At 36.5% G+C, this 18,737-nt stretch overlaps 1 protein-coding gene and 1 pseudogene across 2 annotated transcripts in view; both read left to right on the forward strand.

The window, feature by feature from the left end:
- The window catches only part of CD2AP (CD2 associated protein), a 146,293-nt gene that overhangs the window by 73,779 nt on the left and 53,777 nt on the right, over positions 1-18,737 (forward strand). The window lies entirely within an intron of this gene.
- On the forward strand, positions 8,022-8,672 carry LOC106634879 (small ribosomal subunit protein eS12-like; annotated as a pseudogene).

The raw sequence follows: 18,737 nt of genomic DNA on the forward strand, positions 1-18,737 counted from the left end.
CAGCTTCAATTAGTCTACTTTAAAAAAGCAAATTATTATGGGGACCTAACTGAATTAAATATCTAGTCCAATAATTTAATATTTTTCTTTCTCTGATTTCTGCTTTAACCTTAGGTAAATCTTTAGTACCCTGAGTTTAAAATGATTCATCTTAGGTTATCTGATTTCTTCCTAGTAAAGATATATTTATATGCATTTTTGGTCTGCTGAGTTTGCAAATGGCCTGTTTAATACTTCAGAAATTTTAGAAATAAGAAACAACCTTACTTTTGTTATTTTCTGTATTCACATAATAGATTTTGTTTATTCTGGTTAGCCAAATGTCATTTAGTTATTTTGTGATGTTAGTTATTTAGAGACTCACCCACAAATTCTTCTTAATTTGCTCACCATTTAAGAGTATGATTGACAAAATTTTACCCCAAAGCTAGATTTAAATTTTGTTACTTTTAAGAATTGCTGTTGGAATTAGGAGAGTTTTGTTTTGTTTTCCAAAAGAGGTCTTGAATTTACAAGTGGAAATGTAGGGATAAGAATATGTTTTTCCTGATGGAAATGTATATGTAGTGAGAATTTTCGGGGATTTGCATTAGCTAATATTATTTGGCAATTTTATGATTAGATGGATTTATAGGTATTAGGAGTAGATCATAACCTTAAGGTTGCCAGTATCATTGGTTTTTGTTTTTAGAACCGGCTTAATGCAAATATATGAAAACTAAATATTAAAAATAATAAGATGAAGTTGTAAGATTGCTCAGACTGCTTATGTACTGAATACTTGTCATTGTGTCCCAATGCTACACTTACATGTTTTAATCTATCTTTACATACAAGATCATACTAAGGTGTTAGTCTTCCGTGATGGCAGAAACTGTGCCTTGGTTGTCTTTGCTTAACTGTAGTCTTTTTGTTTGCAAAACAGGAATAATTTTTTTTTTTTTAACGTGAAAGAGCTGTTTCGTGCATTGACAGGTAGTTTCTAAGCATAATGTTTGCAGCATCATAGGTTGTTGTGAGCTATTAGTTTTTTTTTTTCTTGCTTTCTTTTATCAGTACTTTCAGTGTCTTACATATGGAAGAGTAAAAATTTTGAAATTAAGTAGGAAAACATAAAGTTGGTATAGCAAATGGGTTTATAAACCTCAGTGCACTCAGTGGTAAAAGAATGCAATTTTTTTTCCTTTTTTTTAAATTATACTTTAAGTTCTGGGATACATGTACTGAACATGCAGGTTTGTTACACAGGTATACATGTGCCATGGTGGTTTGCACCTATCAACCCGTCATCTACATTAGGTATTTCTCCTAATGCTATCCTTCCCCTTGCGCCCCCCTCACCCCCCTCCCCCCGACAGGCCCCGGTGTGTGATGTTCCCCTCCCTGTGCCCATGTGTTCTTACTGTTCACCTCCCATTTATGAGTGAGAACATGTAGTGTTTGGTTTTCTGTTCGTGAGAATGATGGTTTCCAGCTTCATTCATGACCCTCCAAAGGACATGAACTCATTCTTTTTTTTTTTAATTTTGTTTTTTGAGACAAAGTTTTACTCTTGTTGCCCAGGCTAGGGTGCAATGATGCAATCTTGGCTCACCACAACCTCCCCCTCCCAGGTTCAAGCGATTCTCCTGCCTCAGCCTCCCAAGCAGTTGGGATTACAGGCATGTGCCACCACGCCCAGCTAATTTTTTGTATTTTTAGTAGAGATGGGGTTTTTCCATGTTGGTCAAGCTGGTCTTGAACCCCCGACCTCAGGTGATCCACATGCCTCGGCCTCCCAAAGTGCTGAGATTACAGGCGGGAGCCACTGTGCCCAGCTGAACTCATTCTTTTTTATGGCTGCATAGTATTCCATGGTGTATATGTGCCACATTTTCTTTATCCAATCTAACATCGATTGGCATTTGGGTGGGTTCCAAGTCTTTGCTGTTGTTAAATAGTGCTGCATTAAACATATGTGTGCATGTGTCTTTATAGTAGAATTATTTATAATCCTTTGGGTGTATACCCAGTAATGGGATTGCTGGGTCAAATGGTATTTCTAGTTCTAGATCCTTGAGGAATTGCCACATTGTCTTCCACAATGGTTGAACTAATTTACACTCCCATGAACAGTGTACAAGCGTTCCCATTTCTCCACATCCTCTCCAGCATCTGTTGTTTCCTGACTTTTTAATGATTGCCATTCTAACTGGCATGAGATGGTAGCTCATTGTGATTTTGATTTGCATTTCTCTGATGGCCAGTGATGGTGAGCTTTTTTTCATAGGTTTGTTGGCCTCATAAATGTCGTCTTTTGAAAAGTGTCTGTTCATAGCCTTTGCCCACCTTTTGATGGAGTTTTTTTTTTTTTCTTGTAAAGATGTTTAAGTTCTTTGTAGATTCTGGATATTAGCTCTTTGTCAGATGGATAGATTGCAAAAATTTTCTCCCATTCTGTAGGTTGCCTGTTCACTCTGATGATAGTTTCTTTTGCTGTGCCGAAGCTCTTTAGTTTAATTAGATCCCATTTGTCAATTTTGGCTTTTGTTGCCATTGCTTTTGGTGTTTTAGTCATGAAGTCTTTGCCCATGCCTATGTCCTGAATGGTATTGCCTAGGTTTTCTTCTAGGGTTTTTATGGTTTTAGGTCTTACGTTTAAATCTGTAATCCATCTTGAGTTAATTTTTGTATAAGGTATAAGGAAGGGGTCCAGTTTCAGTTTTCTGTATACAGCTAGCCAGTTTTTCCAACAACATTTATTAAATAGGGAATCCTTTCCCCATTGCTGGTTTTTGTCAGGTTTGTCAAAGATCAGGTGGTTGTAGATGTGTGGTGTTATTTCTGAGGGCTCTGTTCTGTTCCATTGGTCTGTATATCTTTTTTGGTACCAGACCATGCTGTTTTGGTTACTGTAGCCTTGTAGTATAGTTTGAAGTCAGGTAGCATGATGCCTTCAGCTTTGTTCTTTTTGCTTAGGATTGTCTTGGCAATGTGGGCTCTTTTTTGGTTCCATATGAAACATAAAGTAGTTTTTTTCTAATTCTGTGAAGAAAGTCAGTGGTAGCTTGATGGGAATAGCATCAAATCTATAAATTACTTTGGGCAGTATGGCCATTTTCATGATATTGATTATTCCTATCCATTAGCACGGAATGTTTTTCCATTTGTTTGTGTCCTCTCTTATTTCCTTGAGCAGTGGTTTGTAGTTCTCCTTGAAGAGGTCCTTCACATCCCTTGTAAGTTGGATTCCTAGGTATTTTATTCCCTTTGTAGCCATTGTGAATGGGAGTTTGCTCATGATTTGACCCTCTGTTTGTCTTTTATTGGTGTATAGGAATGCTTGTGATTTTTGCTCATTGATTTTGTATCCTGAGACTTTGCTGAAGTTGCTTATCAGCTTAAGGAGATTTTGGGCTGAGATGATGGTGTTTTCTAAATATACAATCATGTCATCTGCAAACAGAGATAATTTTACTTCCTTTCTTCCTAGTTGAATGCCCTTTCTTTCTCTTGCCTGATGGCCCTGGCCAGAACTTCCAATACTATGTTGAATAGGAGTGATGAGAGAGGATATCCTTGTCTTGTGCCGGTTTTCACAGGGAATGCTTCCAACTTTTGCCCATTCAGTATGATAATGGCTATGACTTTGTCATAAATAGCTCTTATTATATTGAGATATGTTCCATCAATACCTAGTTTGTTGAGTTTTTTAGCATGAAGCAGTGTTGAATTTTATCGAAGGCCTTTTCTGCATCTATTGAGATAATTATGCAGTTTTTGTCATTGATTCTGTTTATGTGATGGATTATGTTTATTGATTTGCATATGTTGAACCAGCCTTGCATCCCAGGGATGAAGCCGACTTGATCATGGTGGATAAGCTTTTTTATGTGCTGCTGGATTTGGTTTGCCAGTATTTTATTGAGGATTTTCGCATTGATGTTCATCAGGGATATTGGCCTGAAATTTTCTTTTTTTTGTTGTGTCCGTGCCAAGTTTTGGTATCAGGATGATGCTGGCATCATAAAATGAGTTACGGAGGAGTCCTTTTTTTGTTGTTGTTTGGAATAGTTTCAGAAGGAATGGTACCAGCTCCTCTTTGTACCTCTGGTAGAATTCGGCTATGAATCCATCTAGAGCTGAGCTTTTTTTTGGTTGGTAGGCTATTAATTACTGCCTCAATTTCAAAACTTGTTATTGGTCTATTCAGGGATTTGACTTCTTCCTGTTTTAGTCTTGGGGAGGTTTCTGTGTCCAGGAATTTATCCATTTCTTCTATATTTTCTAGTTTATTTCCGTAGAGGTGTTTATAGTATTCTCTGATGGTAGTTTGTGTTTCTGTGGGATCAGAGGTGATCTCCCCTTTATAATTTTTTATCATGTCTATTTGATTCTTCTCTCTTTTCTTTATTAGTCTGGCTAACAGTCTCTCTGTTTTGTGCAATTTTTTTTTTTTTTTAACAGGCAGGGTTTCACTTTGTTGCCGAGCCTGGTGTGCAGTAGCATGATCATAGCTCACTACAGCTTAACCTCCTGAGCTCAAGTGATCCTTCTGCCTCAGCCTGCCAAGTAGCTGGGACTGTAGGTATGCATCATGATGCACAGCTAATTAAGAACATTTTTTTAAAGAGATGGGGCCTCACTATGTTGACCAGGCAGGTTTTGGACTCTTGGCTTCAAGCAGTTCCCCCACCTCAGCCTCCCAAAGTGCTGGGATTACAGATGTGAGCCACCACATCTGGCCAAGAAAATTAATTTTAGAGAAAAAAGTCAGATAATATTTTAAAATTTAATAGATGATTCTATTAAACATAATTGATAAAAGGTTTCTAGAAATCATTAAGATTATTACTAAAGTTAATGTGCTGTGTTTCTCATTCCACCATTTTAGACTTTATTAAGCTCCTTGACACTTTTGTCTTCATCCATAATTATGGTTTGTTTGTACATGAATGATTCATGCAGCTTTTTCCCACCTAATTCTTGTATGGAGCCTGCAGAAGAGTCAGGCTTTTGCTGTGGTAGAAAAGAGCATGAAGCGATAGAGCAAGTTCATAAAAATCTAGATATAGAGCTAGAAAGTCCTAGTACAACCCCTTCATTTTATAGTAGAGAAACTTAAGTCATGATTTACATATTATTTTATATATTTATTTTTGTTAGAACCAGGACTTCTAAGAATTTGGGCTTTTGGATCCCATTCCTCTGTACATTTCCATACTATTATATTACTCATCTCTGGGTCCATCCTTCTAACTCCAGTACAGTGATTTATTTTGAAACTTTTTTTTAACTTGGAGAAAAATTATAAAAATAAAACAAAGACCTCTCTTAGATCCTTTACCCTGATATACGAATTTTTAACATTTCACCCCATTTGCTAACTTATCATTCACCTTCTATCTAGATATCTGTATTTTATCTTTATTCTTTAGTATTTCAATGTGTATTTCCCAAGAATAAAGTTAGTCTCTTATGTAACTACAGTACAGTTATCAAAATCAAGACATTTAATATTGATAATATTGTTTATTCTGTAATCTCCATACACATTTTTTTATTATTCCAGCATGTTCTTTATAGCTGTTTTTTCCCTCCCAGTCCTGAAAAGGATTATACATGGAATTTATTTCCAGTGTTTCTTAAATCTGTAATAGTCTTCTAGCCTTTTTCTGTTTTTTGTTTTCTTGACGTTGACATTTTTGAAGAGTTTAGGCCGATTATTTTGTGGAATGGTCCTGTTTGTTTGTCTTTTTCCCCCGATTCCTCATGATTAGATTCAGATTATATTTTATTGGCAGGACTATGGAGTGACGATGTCTTATGTAATATTTGGAGGCACATGGTGTCCATGTCTTTTTTTATTGGGGATGTTAAATTTGATTAAAATTTAACCATAAATTTAGTTTCAGCTGTGCTGCCACTGTACTTTTACTGTTTTTCTTCTTACAGTAAGTGTTTCATGGAGAGATACTTTGAGACTATGTAAATATGCTATTCCTCATCAGACTTTCACTCAACAGTTTTAGCATCATGGATAAATTTTACTCAAATAGTTGTTACTATGATGGTTACCAAAAATGGTGATTTTCTAATACCATCATCCCTTCTATGTGTATTACTTAATATTTTACTCTAAAGACAAACTTTTGTCTTTCTCCAGTTTATGTATTTATCAGTGTGGACTCATCAGAGGGTTCTGTTTTATTCATCAGGTATCAGTCTATTACCAGTATTATTTATTTTGATAACTGTATGATTTGGCTAGTGAGAGTTCCTTCAAGGTAACTTCTGTGACTTTTTAAAAAAGTCAACTTTATTGGACATACAATTTACATACAGTAATTGTGTCCCTTTAAAATATACAATCTGATGAGTTTGACAGATGTATAAATCCATGAAAACATGTACAGAACATTTCCATCACCCCCAAAATATTGCTCATGCTTTTTGCAGTCCATTTCTTTTTCTGCCCTTAGTCCTAGGCAATCATAGATCTGGTTTGTCATTATGGATTAGTTTGCAGTATTATGTCATTTTGACATGTCTCCATCATTTTCTGTGAACTTCCTTACTCTGTGATATAAGATATTCCAAGCTCATTTTGAACCTTCCCTACCCTAGTCTTGGAATCAGCTACCTATCAAGGCAAACCTTTTTTTTTTTTTGAGAGAGGAATAGTGTTTGGGCATCAAGATCTGGGTAGAGGTGTGGTCATTGCTACTGGGGTAATGCTTCTGAGCCTGCTTAGTGGATTAAGCTGGAAAATGCTTACATGCACATACAATCCCATACCTCTACCCATATGTCTTGATCGTTCATCTGTTTATCCATCTTTACTAGTACCTCTAATTCCAATTTAATACCAGAAGGTATATTTTCATCTCTAATGATTTTATTTCTAAGCTCATTGACCATAGAAATGTATGAAATGAGTAATTGAGTTTGCTTTACATGTATGTATGTATGTATGTATGTATGTATGTATTTATTGAGACGGAGTCTCGCTCTTTCACACAGGCTGGAGTGCAGTGGCGCGATCTTGGCTCACTGCAACCTCCGCCTGCCGGGTTCACGTCATTCTCCTGCCTCAGCCTCCCAAGTAGGCGCCCGCCACCACACCCAGCTAATTTTTTGTATTTTTAGTAGATACAGGGTTTCACCGTGTTAGCCAAGATGGTCTCAATGACCTCGTGATCCGCCCACCTCGGCCTCTTAAAGTACTGGGATTACAGGCGTGAGCCACTGCGCCCGGCCGAGTTTGCTTTACTTCTAAGGAAATTTAATTTTTCTTCCAAGTTTTAGTTATCTAAACATCGCAAGCTACAATTGTGTTGCCTTGTTCGTTTGCTTTTTAGTATAAAAGCCATCTAATATTAGGCTTGAAAGGATGAATGCTTAGAAAGCAATATTATAATTCGTGGTTTATCAATAAATTATGAGTATAGAAAAACCAACATGAATTTAGTGTCTAAAAGATTGATGTAAAAGACACCTCTTGGAATTTTAGAAAGTGACAGGAAAAAATGTTACTTTACATAGTCATAAAATACCAGTAATTGTTCTACAAAGTAGACAGTATATATCAGATCTAATAATGAGAGCTAGGAATAATGAGATTGTGAGGAAAAAATGCTGGTATAATACCAGACTTTCAGGTCAGAGTTTTCAGTTAATTATAGTAATAATTTTTTTTTTTTTTTTTTTGAGACGGAGTCTCGCTCTGTCGCCCAGGCTGGAGTGCAGTGGCGCGATCTCGGCTCACTGCAAGCTCCGCCTCCCGGGTTCACGCCATTCTCCTGCCTCAGCCTCCCGAGTAGCTGGGATTACAGGCGCCCGCTACCACGCCCGGCTAATTTTTTGTATTTTTAGTAGAGACGGGGTTTCACCGTGTTAGCCAGGATGGTCTCGATCTCCTGACCTCGTGATCCGCCCGCCTCGGCCTCCCAAAGTGCTGGGATTACAGGCGTGAGCCACCGCGCCCGGCCAGTAATAATTTTTAAGTTATAAAGTGAAGACATAAATTAGTTTGATGGCTCTTTGCCTTCCACCAACAAGTCTTGCATAAGCAAAGGCTTGGATGTGTTGAAGATTTGGCTTCACCTGAACCCACTGCTGTGGTAGAAGAGGGTATTGTTGCTGGAGATGTAATGGATGTTAATACTGCCACTGCTTTATGGGAGGTTCCGAAGACCACCCTCATCCACAATAGCCTAGCAGTGAAATTTGTGAAGCTGGCCAAGCCTTAGACAAGTGGCAAGCTCATGTTTGTGTGCTTGCATCCAACTGTGATGAGCCTTTGTATGTCAAGTTGGTGGAGGCCCTTGGTGCTGAACACCAAATCAACCTAATGAAGGTTGATGACAACAAGCAACTGTAGGGGAATGGGTAGGCCTCTGTAAAATTGACAGAGAGAGAAAACCCTATAAAGAAATTGGTTGTGGTTGGGTAGTAGTTAAGGACTATGGCAAAGAATCTCAGGCCCAGTATGTCATCGAAGAGTCCTTCAAATGCAAGAAATGAACAAATAAAACTTTGTATCACATTAAAAAATTTAGTTTGATGAATAGTTTGAACTCTGCTATAATTTTTAGAATAAACGTGACCAAAGGAAGAAGTGGAAGCTATTTTAACAAGTGAACATTTCTTAACCCTTGTTCTGATTTTCAGTTCTGATTTTCTGAGCGTATGTAATCCCTCTGTAGTCCAGAGGTGCAAGTATCACATCTCTAGGGGGAAGACAAATGTGAAGTAAGTATGCTAATAGAATAAAATGACTTGCCTTACTTTAGGTAGGTATAGAAAATGTTGGAGGAAGATATTTCTAAATGTAATACTTTGTTTGCCACTACATTTTGCTTAATATGCAAATTTTCATCTCAGAAATGTCACAGGAAACATTAGAAAATATAATCTGCAACTCTCTAATTCTTGAAGAGGCAGGGAAAAAGAAGGATGGCTTTTAAAGCTTCTGTCCAAAATTGACATGTCATTTCCACTAACATTGTATTTGGCGGTTATGGTCATGCATGCGTAAGTGCAGCAGGATGGGGATATGTAATTTTCTTACAAGGAGGGGCACCAAACATTTGTGTACAGTATTATGCTCTACCATATATTCATTGTGGATTACCTTTGAAGAATCCCTTTCTTTAAAGCTCATTAGCCTTTCAAAGGAGTTCAGATTTACTCTTACATTAGTTTTTAGCTCTCTGTAAGTGCTACATACTATACGTGCTACAAAGTAATGAAAAAAGCGTGAGCTCCCTGGCTATTTAATGTGACTTGGGATGCCCAGTTGCCTCTCATTTTTAAGTGTTCTTCCACTATTTCTTTTCTCTTTAACTTAGCAATAAACTTGTAAAAATTCTAAATTTTTCTAAGGCTCTTTAATGAATTAAACAAAAATATTAACAAAAATAGTTCCAGTTGTTTAATTTAGTTTCAATTGTTTTAATAGTTTCAGTTTTCTTTAATGGAGATGCTGATTGTATTGAAAGATAGAAAAATCATTGAGGTAGGAATCAGTGGAGAAGGAATCATACCAACTAGATGTACTTTCACTATTTTATGTTACATTTATTTGAGAGTACTCGATAACAATTCTGAAGTCAGAACTTATGTTTAAGGGTGTGTAAAAACCATTAGAGAACATACATAAGTACCAAAAACACCTGGCTTAAATTTAATGGGGCATTCATCTCTTAGCAAACTGTCTCCTGAGTTACTTTTGATGCACATTAGTATTTCTTAGGGTTCACAGGTATTGGATCATTTGATACCTACTTTTAACATTAAAATTTGGTGTAAATTAAAGCATATGAGTGAAATGATCTTTGTGATGCCATATAAAACTGAGCCTTTAAAATATTTACAACTTAAAGTTTGTATGGGACCACCAGCACAAGAGATCTAATTTATATTTGAATTTAGTTCATTACTTTTATAATTATAAAATACTTTGCACATTTTCTTATGCTATTCAGCTTGATATGGATTTTAGTAACTGCGCAGAATTTTATCTGTTAGAAATACCCTTCCTTCTTTGTTTAACCCTTTTACAATAACTGTTCATTCTAAATGTGGAGCTTTGTGATTATGGGGTGGAAAGTCAGTGGTTGAAGTACACTATAATTTTTTTTTCTTTCCCCAACTCTAAATTTTAGGCAAGTTTCTGCATATTGTTGTGAATGCCAGGAAGTGAGCATTATATAAGGAGTAACTACTTAAAATTTTCCTGTGTCCTAACAAAGTGTAACAGCCTCTGTCCATAATTGGTGTTTTGACAATCTTTTCAGTCAGTAAAATAATTATGTTCCTCGTAGCTGTTAGAAAAATTATAGTAGAATGTACATTATATAAGTGTTTTTTTTTTTGCTTTCATTATTGGAATGTCATATCCACTATATTTGATTATATCATATAGTTTCTCCGCACAGTCTTTTAAATTTAATAGTGTTCTCCTCCTCCTCCCTCCCTTTCCCTTTTTCCTCCATCCTCTCTTGTGTAGTAATGGGATTATGTTCTTGGTTTGACCAGTTAAACTCTATTACTTGCTAAGTAGATAATTCTGACTCTTAATAATATATGGACAATATTGAGTCTTCACAGATAATTTATTTTTAGATCCTCAGTTTTCATTGAAGAACTGTAGGATAAAAGTTTTAAGAATGCCACCATTATGTTTTCTGTAGGAATGTGGTGAATTAATCATCTATTCTGTTACTGAGTGGTTTCTATATAAAAGTCTAAGATAAATTTCTTTTAGTATTCAGTCTCAGGGAAAGCATTGCTTCGCTAGGAAAGTGTTACGTTTCGGTTTTGTAATGTCTCCTTTTTAATTTTGTCAAATATACTTAACCCTTCTTATTTAGAGGGTCTTTTTGTTAACATGCAGATTCCACTTATTTGCTAAATAGGAATGTGTTTTCAAATTTTCCCCTTATTTTATGAAACCAGTGACTGTATATACTTGTCTTTTCCACCCTTTTCTAAAAGTCTTCCACATTAAACCTCTTTAAGAATCTCCATTTAGATGTCTGATAGGCATCTTAAACCTAAGATGCCCAAAATTGATCCTCTGCCTTTTTTTCCTGCTCCATGTAATCTTCCCCATCTGAGTTAAGGAGAAATTCATCCTTCTTTTACTCAGGCCAAAATTCTTACATTTCTCTTGTACTCTTCTTTTTAACCTCGCACCCTACCATGATTCATTAACAGATTTTGTCAAAAAATGTTTAGAATCTATTTTCTTTTTACCACCTTCACTGCCGCTATCCTGGTATAAGTTATCTTTTGCTGTATAATTACCATAGCCTATATGCCATTACCTACTTACTGAATAGTCTGGTAGCCAGTAGTGATCACCCTCCAGTAGCTTTGCATTTCACTTAGACTAAAAGCCAAAATCTTTTAAAATGGCTACAAATCCCTCTATGATCTGGCATCCCCATATCCCTCCCTCCACCTTTCTTACCTCATCTCTTATTTAACTTTCCCCTTTGTTCACATTGGTCACCTTAGGTTTCTTAAGGATGTTAGGAACATTCCTCTCTCACAGCCTTTGTGCTTGTTGTATACCTTTGTCTGGAATGCTCTTCTTCAAGATGTCCTGATGGCTACTTGTCTGATTCAGGATTCTCTCAGAAATCACCTTATCAGTGAGGCCCTTACTGACAGCTCTGTGTAAAACAGCAGAAAGTCCCCATTATCCACTTTTTAATTCTCTTCTCTTTTTTTTTTTAGCGTTTCAAAGAAGAATTTGTTGCTATTGCTTATTAAGCTTATTGTCTGTCTACCTGCTCATTAGAATATATATATAGATATATATGTATGTATGTATTTGTTTACTCATTGTCTAGAATGGTCTCTGATATGTTGATGCTCAGTGAAACAATGAATAGTTTTTTGTGGTATATGTAGAACTTTTCAAACACTTTTGTCAAGTGAAATCCTCTTGAGTTTTTGTTGTTATTGTTGTTTTGTTTTTTGCTTTAAGTTCTGGGATACATATGCAGAACATGCAGGTTTGTTACATAGGTATAAGTGTGCCATGGTGGTTCCTGCACCTATCGACCCATCCTCTGAATTCTCCCTTCCCCCGCTCCTCACCCCTCAACAGGTCCTGGTGTGTGTTTCCCTACCTGTGTCCATGTATTCTCATTGTTCAACTGCCACTTATGAGTGAGAACATGCAGTGTTTGGTTTTCTGTTCCTGTGTTAGTTTGCTGAGGATGATGGCTTCCAGCGTCATCCATGTCCCTGCAGAGGATATGATCTCATTCCTTTTTATGGCTGCATAGTATTCCATAGTGTATATGTACCACATTTTTTTTATCCAGTCTATCATTGATGGGCATTTAGGTTGGTTCCATGACTGCAATATTGTAAATAGTGCTGCTATAAACATATGCATGCATGTGTCTTTGTAGTAGAATAAATCTTCTTAGCTTTTAAGAAGATTAATGTCACTCCCATATTAAGGGTCAAGAAATGGAAACTCCTGAGATAATTTAACTACTGAGTGGTAAAATCATTAGAGTTTTGTTTTTCTGATTTCCCAGTTTTTTTTTTTTTTTAACTTTACTATGCTATTTAACATATGGGGTATGGAAATTTGGTGGTTTTTCACTATTGTAGTCCATTTGTTTGCTGCTATCTTCATCTAATTTTCTTTAAGGTATGCTTATAGAACTATCTTTTCATGTACTTTCAGCTCTTTGAGGGTTGTGAGTAGTAATATGTGCGTATACTAGCATTTCTCATGAAGGCAGGGTATTCCAAAATCTGAAATTTAAAAGTCAAAGCTGGCAAAGGGAAATTCTAGATATAAATACAATTGTTTAGTTAATTCAGCATTCATATATTTATTCATTCAATATATTGAGTGCCTTTTGTTAATATATTGTACAAAGTCCTGGGAATACAGTGATCAGCAACATAGGCATGATTTCCCCCCCTTGTTTGAAGCTTTTTTTTCCATTGGGAAAGAAAAGATGATTTTAAAAAGTGATTGTAATTTAGCAGGAGAAATATTTGTTACAGGAAACAGTGCAATAAATGTATATAAGAGGGCTAATCCAGACTTGGCAAGCTGTGAAGGAATGTGCCCTAGAAGAAGTCATAGATTGAGATCCCAAAATGGCTAGGAAATTTCTAAGCAAGTTTGTGGCAGAGGGTGAGGAAAAGCATAGCACTGCAAGATCCTGAAAGATATTTAATTCAGAGGCATTATAGAGTATATAATTAGATGTGAATGTTGAGCCTGGAGAAATTATTGGGTCAGACATAAGAAAACATTACAAAAATGTTAATCAAATCACAGAGAAGCCATAGAGCAAAATGATGAGATTGTTTTTCAAATAAATTGATGGCAGTATGGAGAGTGAATTGCAATGTGGGGAGTAGATTGGAGAAGAGACTGAGCTGCTAACGCCAGTTGAGAATGTTTTGATAATGAGGTAGAATTAGCCTAAACTAGAGGAGTGCTATGGGGATGGAGAGACACATGTAGAATAGGATCTATATAAGTGATAGCACAAAGAACAGGACCTAGTGATAATGTTATTTGGGGGATGACTGAAAAAGAGGAGCCAACTGCTACCAGGTTTTTGGCTTTGTAAAATGGAGATGTCATTTGCAGAGATAGGATATTGGGAGATGATGATGTATCGTTAAAATAGATACCTAGATATTGAAAATAGGCAGTACTAATTGGTAGGTTAATTATTTTTGGATCATTGAAAATTACCAACTTTTACTACCATGTTGGCTATTCACTTTTGGAGGTATTAAATTTGAGGCTTGTAGGGATGTGAGAGCATCCAAATGAAGATATTTGGTAGTCAGTTGTCTGTGGGTCTGAATCCTTAGAAAAATTCGGATGTCTGTGCAAAACTGGGGCTTGATAGTACTTTAGGTGGTATAAGAAACGATGGGTAGGCTGGGCGCGGTGGCTTACGCCTGTAATCCCAGCCCTTTGGGAGGCTGAAGTGGGTGGATCACGAGGTCAGGAGTTCGAGACCAGCCTGGCCCACAAGTTGAAACCCCATCTCTACTAAAAAATACAAAAAAAATTAGCTGGGCATGGTGGCGTGCACCTGTAATCGCAGCTACTTGGGAGGCTGAGGCAGGAGATTCGCTTGAACCTGGGAGGCGGGGGTTGCAGTGAGCCGAGATTGTGCCATTGCACTCCAGCCTGGGTGACAGAGTGAGACTCCGTCTCAAATAAATAAATAAATAAATAAATAAATAAATAAATAAATAAATGAAACGATGGATTTAGATTAGATGACCTACGGAGAATATACAGAGTGAAGAAAAAAACTAAAGACCCTGGGATGGAATCCTGTGTAGTGACATTTAAGGAATGGACTGAGGAAGATTAACTGAAAAGAAGACCAAGAAAGCACAGAAGGAGAGAGCCAGAAAGAAACCTATGAGACTGTGGTAGTCAGTCAAGGGAGGAGAGTTATTCAGGGAGGCAGGGCAATAGTGTCAGATATTACTTGGGAGGTTAAGTAAAAGAGATCATTAAGGACCTAGACAAGAGCAGTTTTGAGGTGATTAGGGCAGAAGCCAAATTAAAGAAGAAAGGAGGTTAGGCAGTGGAGAGAATAAGTATAAGGCAGTTGCAGCATTTGATGACAACATATATTCAAGATTGTTTTTGTTCTTCAAAAGGAAAAGTGTTGATCATCTTGACATACTAATGGCTGACAAGTAGGAGAGCAGTTGAAGATGGAAACTCAGAAGAATGGTGGTTATCAGCACAATAGAATTTATCCAGAAGGTGGAGGAAATGCGTTTCACATTATGGCTATTATGATTAGTCTCAATTTATTGGAGATAGATCAGAGTTAGTAGGCTTAATGGTAGGAAGCTGAGGAAGATATTTCTGACTTTTGATGTCTTCTATAGAAAAGGAGTAATGTTACGAATAAGTTGCAAAGTGGTGAGGTCAGAATTTTGAGGAGATGAAGAGGTTCCAGCAGGGATTCTTAAATGTTTGTGCCATTTATCCCTCTAGGCTTTACTGGGCAACTAGATGGATGCATCACACAAAACATTTAAGAAACCCTGATGGATTGTTCTTCAAGAGTTCTAGTCTCTTACAGGTAGAAAAAGTTCGTTTTCTTAGGAGTCAGCTGAAGTTTTATTTGATTATTCAGGTTCTGGAATAGAAGAAAGTGCTCATTGCTAATGAGACACAGGATCCTGGGGAAATGGTTGTATACCTCGTGTGCCAAAGATAGTAGATAGAAATTTGTTAGTCTGCAGGCTAGTCACCAGGAGTTAAGGTATTATAGTTTACCTTGGAGTCTGTAATCATATATTAGTATTCACCTTATACTCCTCCTGGTGAGCAGCTTTGCAAGGAAACTTTTTCTGGAGTTTTGATGCCCTTACTGGTAGTACGTTGTGGATCTTTCTAAGTTATTGTTAACAGCCAGACTTTCTTTCTATGTGTACTTTTTAGGAACTATGCAATATTGATTGATTTTAAGTCCAGTTAAAACACCCACACCCACACCTGCATGATCGACTTACAAAATCCTTGAGAATAATGGTGAAAGATGACTTTAATGGTGAACTTGGATTGATTCTATTAAATGCTTTTTATTTTCATCAGATTTCTTTTTTTTTTAAGCTGTCAGTGCAGTTCACATGTGGTTTCTTGTTTCTGTTTTTCTCCAAACAAGTAATTGCATTTTGCAGTTCTTTTAAGTCACTTTATATGAAGATACAAGCCATCAAGTAGCTTTTGCTATAGAGATTTAATGAAGAAGGAGGAGGGAGGGTTTAGGCTCAATAGACAGATTTGCTGTTTGTTTTATGACTGATAGCAACATACATAAAATGCAGATGTTTTTCTTCAAGCATAGCAATTCAAGGACAATCAGATGGGTAAAGTATATGGGTATTAAAATGTTAGAAGTACCATATAGATAAGGTTACTGTTTTGTCTCATTATGGCACCTCCTGCATGCCCTTTTTCCTCCTCCTTTTTCCTTTCTCCTTGCTCCTTATCCTCTTTCTTCTTTCCAGTGGCTGTTTTCCCTTTTATACTTTACTGCTTCTTTGTGATCAGTGCTCTCTCTTACTTATGGTTCTCAGTGATACATCTTTTAAACTTTTAAAAAAATAATAGACACTGAGCCAGGCACTGTTTAAAGCACTTTACAGGAATAAATTAGTTTACTTCTCATAGCAATCCTGTGAAGTTCCCCATTTTACAGGCAAAGAGATTGGGCAAATATAATGGAGGGGGCAAGATATGAATCAAGAAAATTCAACCCTAGAGTTCATATACTTTACCGCTATACCATGCTGCCTTGCAACCATTGATTTAATAGCAAACGTGGTAGTAAAATTTGGTATTTTTCATTTAGCCAAAAATAGCCTATCCATTAGTACTGGATATTTTTGATATCTAGCCATCTATTTTAATGATATATATTTTAATGACTCTAATAAAGGTTACAGTCACTAAATCCAAACCCCCTTCCCTGCCTTTTTTTTGTTTTATGGCCTTAATCAAATACTCAAACTGTGAAAATTGTACTTTAGAATAATCTCTTAATGTTGTCTTTATCAATATATGATTTATTAATACCATGGATAGTTTCATTTTAAAAATTCCTTTTAGATATGCACCTCATATACTAATCTGTATCAGAATATTGCTTTGTCCAACAGGCTGGTTATTGGAGGTATATATTAAAACTATATAGAATACACTTCTGGCAATGCAGGAGCAAGACAGTATGGAATTCACTTTTCCACCATACAAACTTGAGAACTGGAGAAAATATAGGAAGCAAATTTTTCCAAAAAGTAGACTGCACAGGACTGGTATTCCTGAGAAAAGGGGAAAAAACAAGGGGAAAGGAGAGCTCTACCATTGTCCTAGGTTTCTGCCAGGAGCTAATTTCTGAACTGCATTATAAGGAAAGGGGACCTAACCACAGCAGAAGGCTATGGTTTTGTTGAGGATTGATCAAAATTCAGGGAAACAAAGGCAGTTAGAATTTTGTGTTGCTGAACACCTGAAGTGAGAACTATATGTAGAGAGCTCACCAGAACTGTTCTTGGGTGTTGTTTTGAGGGTTTAGCTGAGCACCAGTCTGTGAATGCATACAGTGAAACCCCAGAGACTGAACATGAGCAGCTTGTGAAGAAAGAGCAATTACTAAGGGTTAATATGAGCAATTTCTGGTATGCTTATACAAGGCCAAGAATTGAGTTCTTTCTTTCTAGATTTCAGAGATTTTATTGACTACATGGGCAATTCAGTAGAGAGGTGAAGTGGGGCTAAATTAGCCTTAGAATGGAGGTTGCTCTAATCCTACCCTAAAAAAGCTTCACACTAATGTGCAAATAACTTACCTGCTTGCCAGAAAAAAAAATTAAAAATTTGCCAGCACTCGTTAAAGTAGAACTTCTCAACCTTGTCACTGAAGATGTTTTGGGCTGGATAATTGTTTGTTTTCAGGGGCTCTCTGGCACATACAGGATGTTAAGAAGCATTCCTGATTTCTACTCACTAGATGTCAGTAACACTCCCCCATTGTAATAACCAAACATGTCTCCAGTTATTGCCTCATGTCTTTTGGAAGGCAGAATCCACCCTGATTGGAAATAACTGTTGTAAAGGATTACTGTAAAATTTAACATTCAACAACATCAAAATTTTAAATAAGTACTAGGTATATCAAGAAGCAGGGGCCGGGCGCAGTGACTCATGCCTGCGCCCGGATCGACTGCGATGGTGTACAAGTGCTGGGTGACGAATTGTTCTGTATCTTGTTGTATTTACACGGTGCGACATTTGTCAAACATTACTGAAATGCATATTTAAAACGGGTTCATTTTATTCATTGTAAACATTCTCTCAATGAAGTTGAATGTTAAAAGTATATTACAAAACTGTCTTCTCCACTTCAGTCTTCTGTGTGACTTAGGATAATATTGAAAATGGTTAGGGTAGATCACTATACTTGTTAGCATTATATTTCTTAAGTTAATAACTTGTTTTGGCAAGCCACCTGTAAAATGGTCATTTCGATAGATGCAAAAAGATTCTCACGTTTGATTGGAGACTTTTGTGGTCTGAGCCATTATATTAAATTGTTTAAGACTGTGGTTTTGGGGTCATCTAGAATTCACTTCAAAAATTGACTTTGTTACTGACTACCTGTAGGTCCCTGGGAAAGTCATTAATATCCCTTTGTCCAAGTTTATTTATTTGTAAAATGAGGAGTAATAGTGCTGAATGTTAAGAAGCTCATGTGGGCTTATAAAAATGAGATAATTCTTATGCGGTGCTTAGCCAAATGCCTGGTACAGAATTAGCTCTGAATAAATGGTAACTACTATTTTTATTGTCCCTATTGTTCTTACTGTTATTTTTTAACAGACTACCTTAGTTCAGTGAACTGTTACCACATATTTTTCCTTACCCCGTACCCCCGGTCTTAAATGTTTCTGGATTTTTACTCTAGAACTTTGTTTCTTACTTAGATTATAAAGCTCTTTGAGGATCTGATAAAAGCTGTACCTGTTTTATCCAGAAAAAAGTACATAAAAATAACCACACAGTTTTCCATAGGGTTATTTGTGGACTCATTGAGCCTATAAATAAGAACCCTTGTTACTGAGCAAGAATGTAAAAACGTTGTTACCCATATAATATTAAACTTAAAAAATTTTTATTATTATATAGTAATTGAGTTTCCATTGACTGCTTTGAAATT

Source organism: Pan paniscus, chromosome 5 (assembly GCF_029289425.2).
Source record: "Pan paniscus chromosome 5, NHGRI_mPanPan1-v2.0_pri, whole genome shotgun sequence".
Taxonomy (NCBI): Eukaryota; Metazoa; Chordata; class Mammalia; order Primates; family Hominidae; genus Pan; species Pan paniscus.